Source organism: Rhineura floridana, chromosome 5 (genome assembly GCF_030035675.1).
Source record: "Rhineura floridana isolate rRhiFlo1 chromosome 5, rRhiFlo1.hap2, whole genome shotgun sequence".
Classification (NCBI taxonomy): Eukaryota; Metazoa; Chordata; class Lepidosauria; order Squamata; family Rhineuridae; genus Rhineura; species Rhineura floridana.
In genome coordinates, this window is record NC_084484.1 from 4643192 (window position 1) to 4659621 (window position 16430).

Sequence of the window (16430 nt, forward strand, 5' to 3'; positions counted from 1 at the left end):
TTTTGAAACAAGTAATTTCACATTAACTGCCGCTGCCAAAGGCTTATTTAGACAATTAGAGTGCCCTCATTTTAGTTCTTGGATGACAATTTTGCAGGCTGTGATTCATAAGTAATAATAGTGTAATATCCAATGAATAGTGCTGGACTATATGAAGAAGGAACCTCCATGTTCCATGCACTCTGTTTCTTAATACGTCTCCCTTTGGGTGGAAGGGCAGGATATCAATGTAATAATAAATAATAGATGCTGAAGGTAGAGAACAAATACTGGATTTACTTTGATCTGATCTCACAAAGCACTTCTTACATTTAAATCAGATTCAATTTATTGAGGGCACAATCCAACTGCCGTTTACGCCCGGCTGAGGGGAGTAGGATTTGGCGGGCCTCCGGCTGAGCTGGCATAAGTCCCTCATCCCAGCTGGGCTGCAGATGCTGCAGAGAAGCCCAGCCGGGCATCAAGGAAGCGGGTGGGAGCTGGCAGAAGGCTTGAAAAAGGAGCATTCTGGGGTGTGTCGGGGAGGGGCCGAGGGGGGACTAGTGCTATATCCAGATCCCGTTCTGCTCCCTCCTGCAGCCCTCTGCCCTGGCCGCCAGTATGCCAGGAAAAGGGATGGTGGAAGGAAACATGTATTTTGTAATGTACAAAATGCATGTAGATATAGACAGTTCTAATTTCATCCCTTGATGAAGGCCCGATACAGCAGAGTCCGAAACATGATAGGTTCGTCTAAGAAAGTTTCTCAGAGCATTTTGGGATTTTCTTTTTTCTTTTGGCTTCCAGATGACAGCAGCAAAGCAATATGTTAACACTAGTAGTATGTAATGCTATTCTGTTCTATGCTATGGACGTCTGAGTTGAAAATGATGGAGAACAGCCACTGCTGGTAAAAGAAAGACTCAAGAAGGGTGGGGGGGATACTAGTAGGGACAGTTGGTGGCAATATGGTACCTCACATATGCTGTCCTACTGTTAGTGCCTGCCTGCAGGGATACTTGAGAGAGAGGCCAATACTGAAAAAGAATGCAGGCAGGAGGGAGGGCACTGATGATAGCATTAACATCCTGCACTTCCCCTACAGTCCCGTGGGCCATATTGAGTAGGCTCATCCTTCAATGCATCCACACCAACTAGGAGCCAAGCTAGAGGAAAACAAGGCGCTGCAGATGTTTGAGACAGGACCGGCAAGATACTGTCAGGATTCTCAGTACTGGGTGAATGGTGGGGTGGGATGGAGGGAAGGTGCTAGGCTGAAGCACTTGAAGTCTATAAACTCCTGATTAAGAAAAGACAAAGTGTATTTGAAGGGCTTCCCTGAAACCTCAGAAGAAACGGTAGCAGCACAACTGGATGTTTCAGAAGGTATTGGTCTAAACTAGATTAAAGTTTCTAATGAGATCTATCAAATACCATCATCTCTTACACAGCAGAAAGACACAGTTGTAGTTTTAAAAAATGTTACAATTGGCAAAAGATTCAGAACATGAAACAAAGTACTTTACACACTGCATAATCAATTCATGGAATTCACTATTGCAAGATGTGGTGATGGTCCCTGTTTTAGATGGCCTTGAGAAAGAACTAGACAAATTAATGTAGGATAGGTCTGTTAGTGGCTACTCGCTATGACAACTAAATGGAACCTATGTGTACAGAAACAACATTTCTCTGCATATTTGAAGCTTGGGACAAACATAAGAACAAGGATCCTGCTTCCACACACTGCTTGTGAGCAGCTCCCAGAGGCATCTTGACTGGTCGCTGCAGGAAATAGATTGCTGACCTAGATAAACCTTGGGTTAGCTGCATGCCTTTTTCACACTTAAATATTGCAGGAAATAATTGTGTGACATAGGAATTAAAACTGATTCATTCTGTCCTCTCCACCTCTAATTCTTATTGTGGAACAATAAGCAATAAGGAATTATGTCTTTATTCCAGCACAACTGATGTTTATCTTTGTATAATAAATTCATATTCAGCATATGTATGATTTGTCATTGTATGAATGTATGAATGTGAATGAGGTGCCAAATTAAAGTACAGAGAATTCAGATTTGTCCCCAAGTATTGCCAGTTTGCCCCCAAAGTCACAATAACTCCAAAAAGTGCAAAATCTGAGCTAAATAAAGGCTGTTGTATTTCAATTTTCTTCAGCCTTAGGTTGAGAAGTTGTAATTCAAATAGTTGAAGGCATGAAATAATTGTAAAAATTACTTGCAAAGTGTATTATTATTATTTAGATTTCTTATAGATTCATAAACAAATGAAAAAAATGCAGACCACAGTAACATGAAATGATTGTGAAAAGTCCATTGGTAGTTCAGAAGAGCACGACTGAAAATAGCTTTCCTATGAGTAGGGAATTCATAGTCTCCAGTGCCATCTACTGCATATTGCAAGAAAACTGAGGCTGACAGCAAAATTACTGTACTCTGAGCTAAGCGTCTGCAGTTGAAGTTTATGCAATAACAAACTGAAGCCTGGCAGTCTCTCAAAATATCTTCAAGGAACAGCAGGGTCTGTGAATAGATGAATTAACCCACAGAAATTTTGAGGTATTTCTGTACTAGTATCCCTTGGGGAGCCTCTTGCAAGGTTCCACCCTACCCCTTCCTCCCTCTGTCTTCAGAGTGTCTCCAAAGATCCTTAGCTAATATATTCAGTCAGTCAGTCAGTCAGATAATACAAAACATGAAATAGCATGATCCCATCCAAATTTATTTGCTCTTTTCATTTGTCCCAGATCCTACAGATACTAGCTGGATCCAGGTGTTCCAGCTGAAACTGAATTCAGACAAGATGGGCTTAATAATTATAAGTAGCTCATGTAACAGGGTAACGGATCACATTTAACAACTCCTGGTCATGTGTACTGGCAGCCTGAAAGAAGAGCTCTTGGAGCCATAGCTCTGCCAAGATTCCTAGATGGTGCTTTGTGCTACCTCCACCTGATAAAGGGGTGAATTCTTCCAGATCCTAACCTATTAAGAACTACTCATGTTTTTGTAACTTTGAGGTTAGACTACTGTAAAGCTCCTTATGTAAGCTGTACTTAATGGCTTTTGGAAATTCAGTAGATGATGAACGCCACAGCCCATCACCAGTACATTTCACCAGCACTCTGCTGGTTTCCTCCAGCGTGATGAGACACCACCTGCCATTATAGAAAGACGGGGTGTCAAATTGATTTCCCAAAACTGCGGCAGTCAGAATGTAGTGTACGTGCATATCCCACAAAGTACTAGGGAGTGTCTGCAGCAGCAGGCAGCAGTACACATGAAAGTCCTAACAATTAACTAGTTGTGTTAAACTGAGAGGTCTTCACCATACGCTGTCTAATATACAGTGATAATTTTCAGATATTGGAGCATGTGATAAATGTACATTATGTGATTTTATATCTGAGCATGGTATAACACAGTGGCTAATATATTAAATAAAAGATGACATGATGACAGTTCATAAAATCATTAAATACACCAGGATAGCTTTGAAAAACCACACAATTTAATTTGAAATACCTTTATGACATAATACCCATATGCACATGCACAAACATTTGACATAATATGTACATGTCATTTATTTATTATTATTCATTATTATTTATTTATTACATTTATACCCCGCCTTTCTTTTCATGCTAGAAACCCAAGGCGGCTTACATATGGTTCCCAGGCAGTCTCCTAGCACTGACCAGACCTGACCCTGCTTAGCTTCAGCAGGGGGCTGGCCTCGTGTGCCTTCAGACCATAGCCTGAGGCCTCATTTGCATGTAATAATATGCATGTTCATAGAATCTAAGTAGAAATTTGGACAGATGTTACAAAGTGATATTAGTTAATTTAACAAACATATGGGCTGAACAAGATTGTTTCAAGTCTTAATTGCTGGAGCATGAACTTGGATAGCTTGGAGCATTCCCCCTCGCAGAGCCCAGAGATGCTTTTATGAAAAAGTGCACAATTGTTCTGAAAACTTGCACTATGCTGCTGCAAATACTATTTTAGCTGAAATTCCTTCACTTTTTCAGTAGTCATAGATTACCACATATATCCTCTGATTGTTATAACATGGGAGAGAATCCAACCAATGTTCCAACCAATAGACACAAAAATTATTTTGTTTGACCCACAGCACAGCAGAACACATATGCAATGTCTGGCTCAGCCCTGAAAGTATGAAGTAATAATCTCTGCTAATGTGCAGAGTACATCACTCCAGAGTAATCACAGTCAGTCTCTTATGTCTGAGATGAGGGAGAATATCTTCCAGGTTTGGGGAAGGATATGGAGTCAGTAAATGTGATATCCATACAGGCTTAGAGCCCAGACTTTTCATTTTATAAATTCACTGACAAACTCACAAAAAAGCAAGCGAGGAATAATAGCAGCAGCTAGTCTTCAAGATATTCTGAACTTAAGCACGGCAAAGGCTTGTAGAAAGCAAATCCATACTCCTTTTCTGGAAATACTCTGGAGTTGCACATGGCTCAGATCAACCTGTAGTGCCTCACCCAGCAGCTTCTGCAGCTTCTAATGAGTGAATGCAGGGGAATGGTTAATGCAGAGTTTGTTGCAACACGTACACAAGCCAACCACCATTTCTCCTTCCAATCCCCCAGTTAACAAAAATACATTCAATATGGTTAAGTAAAAACTAGATATTTATAACAGAAAGAGACTCACAGTATGTTCACTGTCGCTTGCTTGCTTGCTTTCTCTCTCTCTGTTACACACACAAACAAAATAAAAACAAAAAAGCTTCTCAAAGTAGGAAACCCTCCCTATTGCTTCTCTGGTTACCAGAACATGCTAAAAGCTATGAGGAGATGTAGACTTCAAGGAAACAGTTCTGAGCATGGTCAGAACAGATGCATGAGTCTGGGAGGTCCTTCAAGCAGACCTCCCTTGTCCTATGCTATGGCCTCATAACAACAAAGGGGAGTGGGAACCTGCACAACACGGGCTGAAAAGTCCTCCCCCCTTTTTTTGTCTGCCCAGAAAGTGGGACACATTAGAGGGACCTCTTTGTCATAACTATAGTTTTAGATTAGGATTGGCTGAGTGTTGCAGAGAGCTGATTGGCCAGAGAACAGGAGAAATGTTTCCAGAGGTTCTCTCAGTTCAAGTGGAAATATAAAATGTGTGAGACAGGAAAGTGTGTGTGGCATTGAGATTACTGGGGTGGGGGATTAAAAATGTGCTTGCCATTCTCCTTGGGAGGACTTTATTTTAATTTTTCTTGGTATTTCAACTTATTCTTATACTTTACTATGTTGGGCACTGACCTAAGCATTCAAGCATATAATCTAAGCAGGGACAGGCAACATGTGGCCCTCTGACATTTGTATCAGAAATCTGCTACAAATTTATAATTTGTGTATTATCAGTGATATCAGAAATCTGTCAAAACTGGATTTCATTTGAAAAGAACCCGTTTCTTGACTTCATGGTTGCAGATATGCCCTTTAAAAGTTCTCAGACTCAGCCGTAGGGGAGCCATGCATCCACATCGGCCTTCATGTAGTTGGGATAATAATTAACACTGCAATCCCATGCCCTCTACCCTGGGAGCAGATCGGAACCTGCCTTAGACCGAATCACACCATTAATCCATCTGACTCAGTATTGTTTACTGGTAGCAACTCTCCAGAGTTTCAGAGAGGAGACATTCCCAGCCCTGCCTGGAGATGCCAGGGATCGACCCTGGGTCTTTCTGCATGCAAGGCGGATGTCTTACCACTGAGGTCTGGCCTTTCCCCAACGGCCCTCGCCCTACTCAATGAGCTCTAGAGGGCTTAGCTTGGAACTCACTGGGGTTTCTCTTTGAGTAAACAGGTCTAGGGTTACACTGTAAATGAACCAACCATCCGGGTAGGGATCTGTTATGTAGGTAAGTAATTATACAGCCACAAGAGTGGCTGTATTACTATAGTCAGTAGGGATTTTTCGCGTTCTGCCATGTTAAATGAAAATACCCCCCTCACCCCTTTCTGGTTCTCTGGATAGTCCCAATTCAAAACAAAAACTTACAAGGCTTATACTGTTGGATTCAGAATCGCTTGCTCTACAACTCTTGAAGTTTTCTTGGTGATACACCCCCCCCCCCCACGGAGAATCCACAGGTTAAAGTGAAAAACGGGAGGAAAAAAAACTAGAAGCCTTTGGACTGTTTTTTTGAGAAATTGACATAATCTGTTGAAATTCATAAAAAATCAGAGATGTCTGTAAGGCATCCCTATTCAAATCCCCAAGCTTGCCCCAAACACAGTACTTCATCTGTACTAGGTTTAAATTAAAAAAACCACATGGTTTATTTTTAATTAATTTATTAAAAAATGCATTAGAGTGGATTATAACTTACGGCATGCCTAGAAGAGCAGTTCTTTGGTTTCACTCCTCCTCCCCCTCCCCTTCCAGTTACTTGGAGGAAGCAGGGGAAGTCTGCTCCTGATTGGTGGGCAACTGACATGTGACTCACACTGGCCTTCTGCTGAGCTTGCTCTTCCCTCGTGCTCCTACTCAGAAGTAAGTCCCATTGAGTGCAGTAGGACTTACTCTCAGGTAGGGATATACACCAAAACGTCAACTGCCCCCCCCCACGCGACTGTTTTTTACAGATCCTTGCTCTAGCTGCAACTCCCATCAGCCCAATCCAGTGGCCATGCTGGCTGGGGCTGATGGGAGTTGCAGTTTAAAAAAGTAACTTTCCAAAGCTCTGGCTGTAACCCCGCCCTTTCAGGATTGTAGCCAATGAAGCCAGAGTTGTGACTTGTTGATCCAAGCATGCCTAGGCTCAACGTCAGAAAATGGTGGCTTTAAGATTTTTGCAGTTTGCGTAAGTAATATGGCTTAACATTTTTTTTCCTCTTCTGTCCAAGAGTCAGACCCTGGGCTATGAAATATGAAACTATTTAATCCAATATCTGCTTTTCTGGGAGTAAAGCAATTTCTGGGAGTAAAGCATGTACCTGGAGTAAATCCCATTGAACTCCATTAGGACTTACTTTTGAGTAGACATGGTTAGGCTTGTGCTGTAAATTAATGGGTCTTTGGTAAACATAGCGCAGACTAGTGTTTGTATTGTAAATCTTTCTCTCTCCCTCCAACCCCATTTTTAAATAAATTGGCAGGGTTTATCACAGTTTTTATTATGTAGGAAACTAATACTGATTTTTTAAAAAAAAATAATGAACTTTATTTATTTATTTCTATTTATTTATTATTTGATTTATATCCCGCCCTTTCTCCCAGTAGGAGCCCAGGACGGCAAACAAAAGCACTAAAAACACTTTAAAAATCATAAAAACAGACTTTAAAATATATTAAAACAAAACATCTTTAAAAACATTTTTAAAAGCTTTAAAAACATTTTTTTAAGAGCTTTAAAAAATATTAAAAAGCAATTCCAACACAGACGCAGACTGGGATAAGGTCTCAACTTAAAAGATTTGTTAAAAGAACAAGTTCCTTATCACTTCAGGGTACAGTTTTTCCTAGTTGAGTAAGCCCCATTGAATACATTGGGACTTGCTTCTGAGTAAACAAACATAGGATTGCACTATAAATATCTTTACAGGTTGTATAAATAATACACATATTTGATAGTCATGCTTATATAAATATTTTCATAGAATAGTAGAGTTGGAAGGGGCCTATAAGGCCATCAAGTCCAACCCCCTGCTCAATGCAGGAATCCAAATCAAAGCATTCCCGACAGATGGCTGTCCAGCTGCCTCTTGAATGCCTCCAGTGTTGGAGAGCCCACTAACTCTCTAGTAATTGGTTCTATTGTCATATGGCTCTAACAGTTAGGAAGGTTTTCCTGATGTCCAGTCGAAATCTGGCTTCTTGCAACTTGAGCCCATTATCCTGTGTCCTGCACTCTGGGCAATCAAGAAGAGATCCCGGCCCTCCTCTGTGTGGCAACCTTTCATGTACTTGAAGAGTGCTATCATATCTCCCCTCAGTCTTCTCTTCTCCAGGCTAAACATGCCCAATTCTTTCAGTCTCTCCTCATAGGGCTTTGTTTCCAGTCCCCTGATCATCCTTGTTGCCCTCCTCTGAACCTGTTCCAGTTTGTCTGCATTCTTCTTGAAGTGCAGAAACCAGAACTGGACGCAGTATTCAAGATGAGGTCTAACCAGTGCTGAATAGAGGGGAACTAATACTTCACATGATTTGGAAACTATACTTCTGTTAATGCAGCCTGATATAGCATTTGCCTTTTTTGCAGCCACATCACACTGTTGGCTCATATTCAGCTTGTGATCAATGACAATTCCAAGATCCTTCTTGCAAGTATCCCCCATCTTATAACTGTGCATTTGATTTCTTTTTCCCAAGTGTAGAACTTTGCATTTATCCTGGTTGAATTTCATTCTGTTGTTTTCAGCCCAATGCTCCAGCCTATCAAGGTCCCTTTGAATTTTGTTTGTCTTCCACAGTATTCACAAGGTTTTCTCAAGGTTTTCCGTTTGGAAAGGAAAGGGGCTTCCCCTCTGCCTAGAGCCCACCCACCCAATATCCTCCCCTCCCCCTCCTCTTCCCCTCCCTGCCCCTCCCCTGGGTCAGTGTTGGACTATGACCTGGGAGACCGGGTTCGAATCCCCACACAGCCATGAAGCTGACTGGGTGACCTTGGGCCAGTCACTGCCTCTCAGCGTCAGAGGAAGGCAATGGTAAAACCACCTCTGAATACCATTTACCATGAAAACCCTATTCAAAGGGTCACCATAAGTCTGGTCGACTTGAAGGCAGTCCATTTCCATTTTCAAATATGATTGCATAGAAATAAATCCCACTGAACTCAAGAAGTATGCAAATGATCAGACCCAACCTCCCTTCTCCCTCCTATCCTCTCCCACTTGCCCCTTTGCTCCCCCTTCCTTTGCCCCTCCCTCCCCATTCCCATCCCCTTCCAATCCCCTCCTCACCCTCCCCTTCCACCTCCCCATGGTCAGTTTTACCTATCTTAAGCATGATTGCATGGAAGCAAATACCATTGAACTCTATAAGCATGTGAATGATCAAACCTGCTCTCCTCTCCCCCTTCCTTTGCCCCCCTCCAATATATTCTGTTGACGTGTGTGCGTTGTTGCGTGAAACAGCATACGTTACGTTGGAGTTAAGTTGCTCAAGAAACTTCTCAGATGCATTAGATCAGGTTAAGAGTCTTTTATTAAGACATTATGGCTTAAGGCTTTAAGATCCCCCCCTCTAGGAGAGAAGTTCTCAGTTCAAAGACATTACACAGAAGACTCAGCTTAACACAGATAACTGCTAGAACTCTCCCAGTCTATCTTGATGCTGCCATGACAACGGCCTTGGCTATCCGTTCCCAGACTGGGCAAAGACATAACTTCTCTTAGCTACAGATTTCCACACTTTCAGACTTGATGGAAAAACACTCAGTGACAGTGTGGTTCAATGGTCAACATATTCCTTCCCCCTCTTTTTCCCCATGGTCAGTTTTTCCTATCCTAAGCATGATTGCATAGGAGTAAATCCCATTGAACTGAATAAGCATGCAAATGATCAGACCTGCTTTTCCTCTCCTTCCCCTCTCCTCTCCCTTCCTCCTCCCCTCCACTCCTCCTTCTTCTTCCTCCCCTGCCCACTACAGCCCTCTCTCCCTCCCCCCCAGTCAGTTTTACCTATCCTAGGCATGATTGCACGGGAGTAAATCGCACTGAATTCAAAAAACATGCAAATGATCAAACCTGTCCTTCTCCACCCTTCCTGCTCCCCTCCCCCTCCTCCCCTCTGCGTTTCCTCCCCTCCCTCCTCCTTCCTTCCCCATCCTCTGTGGTTAGTTTCACCTATCCTAAGCATGATTGCAGGGGAGTAAATCCCATTGAACTCAATAAGCATGCAAATGATCAATCCATTATCAGCAAACTTGCACAGGACCGGATCCCATTTCTTACCTCCCGGATTAAAAAGCAGGGAAATTCACTAATAGGCAAAAAACCTTACGGTTTAAGAATGTACCTATAGCCTACAGCTATTTCTATCAAACTTTAAAAAGCAGGGAAATTGGGCAGCTATAGTGAATGCACCAGGGAGCAGGAGACCTGACCTCCTCTCTGAGATATTGTACTGCCCTACAAATTGGTCAAAATGCAAACACCATTTGGGTTGGTCTTTCACAGTCCAATCCACTTCCTGTGTAGCTTGGAAGAATTTGGTAACATCTGCCTCTGAGCATATGGTGAGTGGTGGCAACACCTGTAATCAGACCAAATAACAGAAACAAGACATGTGCTGTGCTGATCTTGTTTTAGCAGAGAGGAACCAACATTATGAAGACAGTTGATATTATTGAGATGGTCCCTTTGAATATGTCTGATTTCCTTTGCAATTTTAGTGAAGTTTCCTATAGGAAATCATTTTCTTTTGTTTCTATTTCTGTGAATATGTGAAGTACAGCAACACTGCAAAATTTACACTAAAAAAACTCCAAACATAATAATGGCACTGACTTCTGCAGAATAGTCTCCAGTGGACCTCAGGAGCGTCTCAATTTGCACATGATAAAACAGTGGGAGGTGAAATATATTCTAGAAAAATTCGAGATGTGCTCTATGTTTTTAATTGATCGTGTACACCTTGCCTTAAATAAAGTGGTTTAAACATAGCAGGCTGAAAACATGCATCCTCTTTTTTCCAACAGCTAGAGTCATTGCTGAAGTAGCAACATATTGTGATCAGTCTGATTTTACATCAAACTGCAGTTTCAGATTCAACTGTTAATGCACCCAAAATAGAAATAGAACATAACCTCCAATATAAAACACAAAAGGCTGTCTTCACCATCACATGACAATGACCAATAAAAAGGCTTTGAAATTAATAAAAATACATTTGACACAGATTTCTACGATGAATAAGGAGGGGAAAAACGTTTTTAGTTCACATTCTCTGTAGAAACATTAATAACACAGGAAAGAAGCAAAGTAAGAAGAAGAACAACAAACATACAAAAATTGAATTCTCCCTCTTTGGAGATGGCAGGTGTTGCCAGCACTCACCATATGCTCAGAGGCACATGTTACCAAATTCTTCCAAGCTACACAGCAAGTGGATTGGACTGTGAAAGACCAACCCAAATGGTATTTGCATTTTGACCAATTTGTAGGGCAGTCCAATATCTCAGAGAAGAGTTCAGGTCTCCTGCTCCCTGGTGCATTCACTATAGCTGCCCAATTTCCCTGCTTTTTAAAGTTTGATAGAATAGCTGTGGGCTATAGGCATGTTCTTAAACCGCAAGGTTTTTTGCCTATTAGTGAATTTATACCTGGCTCTTCAGCTCTTCTGTCCATACGACACTCAGAGCAGCTTCACAATGTTAGAAATGCAAAACAGAACATATATACCAAAAATCGTGAAGCTCTGAAACAGCAGGTCTGTAGTCTGGGGCTGCTCCTGGATCCATATTTGTCATTAGAGGCCCAGGTGACCTCAGTGAGTGGGAGTGCCTTTTACCAGCTTCAGCTGATAAGACAGCTGTGGCCATTTCTGGAATGGGATAGTCTGACCACTGTTGTCCACATACTGGTAACCTCCAGGCTGGATTACTGTAATGTGCTCTATGTGGGGCTGCCCTTGAGGTTGGTCCGGAAGCTGCAGCTGGTGCAAAATGCGGCGGCAAGACTGCTCACTGGGGCAGGGTATCACCAACATGTCACCCTGCTGCTGAAAGAATTGCACTGGCTGCCCATTTGCTACCGGGCCAAGTTCAAGGTTCTCGTTTTGGTGTACAAAGCCCTATACAGCTTGGGACCAGAATATCTGAAAGACCATCTTACCTCTTATACGCCCAGTCGATCACTGCGCTCTGCAGGTGAGGGCCTCCTGCAGATACCATCTTATCAGAAGGTTCGTTCTGTACGATATAGGAAACGGACTTTTAGTGTGGTGGCACCTACCCTGTGGAATTCCCTCCCTTTGAATATTAGGCAGGCGCCATCTCTGCTATCTTTTCGGCGCCTTTTGAAGACTTTTCTCTTTCAACAAGCCCTTTAAGATGAGACCTATCCCAGTCTGCATCTGTGTTAGAATTGCTTTTAATATGTTTTCTTTAATAATGTTTTAACCCTTTTTTTAAAAAAAGATGTTTTTAAAGCTTTTAAAAAAAAATGTTTTTAACGTTGTTTTGTTTTAATGTATTTAAGGTCTTTTATGATGATTTAAAGTGTTTTTAGCGTTTCTGTTTGCCGCCCTGGGCTCCTGCTGGGAGGAAGGGTGGGCTATAAATAAAATAATAAATAAATAAATAAGCTATGTACAATATTTAAAACTTTGTCTCTCAAAAACATATTGAAAGGAGGGGTGGGGAATCAGCCTCAAACAAAAAAAGGCCAGAGGGCACATGACTGATCTCTCTGGGGGAGGGTATTCCAGACAGAGAGGTAGGTGGAGCGAGCAAACGGGTGGGTGGCCTGAAAGCTCCCTCTCTGCAATCCGCGGCAGATCGCAGAATGGGAGAGCTACTCCCCCACCCTAACAAGGGGCCCTTCAGGGGCCTCTGTGAGCCACGGGGCCCTCGGCCAGGGCCCAACCTGGCCGCCCTTTGGCGCCCGCCTTTGCCGCAGCCAGTTGCCTTTCAGGAGCCTCTGCATTGGCTGAATGCCAGCTCAGCCGGGAGCTATGCACAGGGACTGCTGACACCTCATTGCAGATCTCCTGATGGCCGCTTCCAAGGGTTTCATGTAGATGTTAGACAGCATGGGGGACAAGATGGTTGTGTTCAGTACTCATATTGATTTTTAATTGTATTTATGTTGCTTTTTTATTGTATTACAGCCTGAACTCTGGAGTATAATTAAGACGGAATGCAAATAAAATACAATATCTAAGAAGTAAAAGAAGCAATAAAAATACAACTAGATATCGCACATGACAATGGACAGAAAAATCATTTAAGTGGTCCGTCAAGACCATCAGCAATTTTCAAGTGGTCTGCGGGGGGGGATTAATTGGGGAACAGCCAGGTACCCCTGGGAGCTCTGAAACTGGGTAGGAGAGAGGTGGTAGGCTTCCCTTGTTGTTTTTGGAATCTGGTATTGAGGGATATCCTGCTCCTGTATGTGGAAGCTCCACTGAGCCAACACTAGACTTTCTGTAATGAGTTTGTATCCAGGATGGGGAATTATGGCCCTCTAGATGTTGGTGGACTACAGCTCCCATTATCCTAGACCGTTGGCCCCACTGGCTGGGGCTGATGGGATTTGGAGTCCAGCAGCATTTGGAGGGCTGTGGGTTTATAAGAACACAGGAGCTGCCCAAGGGACCGTGTAGTCCAGTATTATCAAAAGGTCATCCAGATTCGTCTGAAAAGTACATGAAGAGGGCAAGGACAACCTTTCCCTCTTTGTCCTTGTGATCTGGTATTCCGAGGTAGATTGTCTGAAGATGTAGGTTCCATTTAGCTGATAGCCACTAATGTTATTTTTGTTGTAATATTTTAAGATGTGTTAATAGAATACACTTAGCTTAAAGTGTTTAGATTTTTCTTTTGTTAAAAAATGGAAAGTGCTAAAGACTTGCTTTTTTAAATTTTAGATTTGTCTAGTACTGTATCCATTCCAGCTGACCATTTTGGGATTGTGTCCATTATATGTGTTTATTTTTAAGACAATTTCTAAAACTGGAAGGTTTTCTGCAGAAAAAGCGTGACAGTGGAAATGTTCCATTTTCCATCTCTGAGGTGGATTAGGATAGGGTAAGGCTATCATGGTTATAAACAGGACTGTAGTTGTCTGGGGTCCCGGGGGGGTGTCTTAGACCCCTTGCTTTTTTGGGAGCAAGTCTCCAGTGTCCTATGAGCCAATCAACATGAAAGGGAAGTATGTTAGCCACTGAGAAGAATTTCTAACATGCGTCCTTGTCCTTTCCTGCTGATTAGAGCCCTGAAAGTGAAAGGAGGCGAGTCAGCCACTGAGAAGATTCTTCTCAGCAGCCAACAGACTCCCCTTACATGCTGATTGGGATGTCTGTTGTTGTGGCAGAAGCCATGTGTGAGAAGGACTGAGGAGTGTGGAGATGATTACGGAAAACAAGCAAGCAAGTGAGGGCGTGTGGCATGACTATCATGAAGGGACCCTGCACTTCTGAATTTGCCACTACACTAGTGGTAATAAGGTCCTTGGGGAATGGGTGAACCCCATTTCTTCCACTGATTTAAGAACTTCTGTCTCTAGTAGTGATGGAACTTTGCACGTTGTACAGGTTGGAAGAGAGTGACCTTGCGGAAAGAATAATAGTTTTCGCTCTGACGAAGCAGTCTGTTCATCTCACACTCGATTCTCTGAACGTCTTCGAACGTGAAGTAAGGGAGCTTTCCAAAGAACCCGTGGCAGATAAATGTTTTGGTTTGACTGTTTGTTAGGCGGATGCATGGTGGTTAAGGCCCCCTTTGTACCAGACATTGAAAGCACTATTGTACCACTTTAAACAGTCATGACTTCCCCCAAAGAATCCAGGAACTGTAGTTTGTGAAAGGTGCTGAGAGTTAAGAGATCCCTATTCCCCTGTACAGAGCTACAGTTCCCAGAGTTCCCTGCGAAGAGGGATTGATTGTTAAACCACTCTTTGTGTGGCTCCGTGAGGGGAATAGGGGTCTCCTAACGACGCTCAGCACCCTTCACAAACTACAGTTCCCAGGATTCTTTGAGGGAAGCCATGACTGTTTAAAGGGCTCCTACTGGGAGGAAGGGTGGGATATAAATCTAACAAATAAATAAATAAAGTGGTACGATACTCTGATCCTAGAGGTGGCTGATCCACTCTGGCCTCTATATCTCAGAGAGACATCTCTCTCCCCCCCTCTCCCTCTCCCCCTCTGTCTCCTCCCTCGTCCCTCTCCCCCCTCTGCCCTTCCCAGGAAGCTGAGAACAACCCTCAGTGCCGCGTCTTCAGATGAAAGATCTCATAATCTCAGAGATGCAGCGTCTGACAAAGTACCCTTTGCTGCTGGAGAACATCATCAAGCACACCGATGGTCTGTTATGTTGTTCTTGTTATTAATTAGATTTAGATTTATTATATTACATGTACATGTGTGTCCCAGGAGAGCTCTGTCTCTATTATTTAAGGGTCATGTTTGGTGGTGCCTCCCCTCCAGCCCTGGATGTGGAATGCTCTCCCCAGGGAGGCACGCCCGGCGCCTTCTCTATCCATCTTCAGGTGCCAGACAAAGACCTTCCTTTTCTCTCCGGCCTTTGGCCCTTGATAAGTGTTTTTAGCCCTTTTTGCTTGGGTTTTTAATACTGTGTGTTTTAAAATCTGTTCTATGAGTTGTAATTCACCTAGAGACTGTTGGTGTGAGGCGACTAACTAATGAAAACCATCATCATCATCTGTTAGTGAATTATATAAACTTTCTGCTGTTGTGAGCCACTTTTGAGCATGGCTTACTATACAGAGTCAGCACACAAATATTTATATGTATACACCCACACATCTATCTCTTCCCCCCACCCCCCCGGCATTAGCACACTGTGTGCCTTTGTTTGTGTCATCCAGAAACCAATGTCTGTATTAACAAATAAGGATTATTTTGGCTTACATATTGCTGCTGTTGCTGCTCATCTGTCTTCCAGACGCCATTTTTTAAAAAGAAATTTTCCTTCCTATTTTGTGTTGGGGTCTGCTCTGGTGCCACACCTGTGTTTCAAAAGCAGCCTGCAAGATGCTTGTAAATAAAAATAAACTTTGCCAGCAGCTGCCAAGCCCCCCACCATCCCCCTCACTGCGCTGTTGCTTAGGGGAGACCTTGGAGCACAAGAAGCTGTGTTGGGCCCGGGACCAGTGTTGTGAGATCCTCCGATACGTGAACAAGGCGGTAAAGCTGGCGGAAAACCAGCAGCGCCTGGATGCCACCTCTCTGGAGCGGACCAGCAACCCGCTGGCAGCGGAGTTCAAGGTATGGCCTCTCCTTTGCCCTGGGCCTGAGTTCCTGCCTCTGTACTGCTCTTCCCTTCCTCAAAATACTGCCTTTCTCTGCTGCCCAGAACCTTGACCTCCGAAGCCGGCGCATGATCCACGAGGGGCCCGAGTTGGCGCATCAGCAATGATAAGACTGTGGGTACGTGGCTGACACTCCCCACCCCAGCATACACGGCACAGTACAGGTCTCTTGGAGGGGGACAGTCTCTCTCTGTGTGTTCTTCCTCTCTAGTTGACTTTGTTACTTGCATCCCACATTTCTGTCAAAATGGTGGTCAAAGCAGGGAGGCGTCATGGCTTAGTGGTAGGAAGGCTCTTGAGTCTGAAACCCTGCAGAGCTGCTGCCAGTCAGTGTAGACAGAGCAAACCTTGAGCTAGGTGGGCCCAAGGGACTTTGTATGAGGCAGCTTCCTGTGTTCACCTTCCAAAAAGATGTACAGAGCAAAGTAATTTTGAAACAAAATCCCTAAA

At 43.2% G+C, this 16430-nt stretch overlaps 1 protein-coding gene and 1 long non-coding RNA gene across 9 annotated transcripts in view; one reads left to right on the plus strand and one right to left on the minus strand.

Annotated features, from left to right (window-relative positions):
• Nucleotides 1-3483: 3483 nt before the first annotated feature.
• On the minus strand, nucleotides 3484-6680 carry LOC133386195 (uncharacterized). Its single transcript, XR_009763086.1, has 3 exons — nucleotides 6373-6680; nucleotides 4695-4734; nucleotides 3484-4541 (listed from the first exon to the last, which is right to left on the minus strand). It is a non-coding gene; the product is annotated as an uncharacterized LOC133386195 (long non-coding RNA).
• The window catches only part of LOC133386194 (vacuolar protein sorting-associated protein 16 homolog), a 32633-nt gene continuing 22873 nt past the window's right edge, over nucleotides 6671-16430 (plus strand). For 2 of the 8 annotated variants that reach the window (XM_061629878.1, XM_061629876.1), the window contains exons 1-2: nucleotides 12275-15936; nucleotides 16025-16098. The gene's annotated coding sequence lies outside the window, so the exon portion shown is untranslated. Of the gene's footprint in view, nucleotides 6847-12274; nucleotides 15937-16024; nucleotides 16099-16430 lie in introns of those variants that run through there. The other 6 variants (XR_009763081.1, XR_009763082.1, XR_009763084.1 and 3 more) reach the window with 6 other exon arrangements.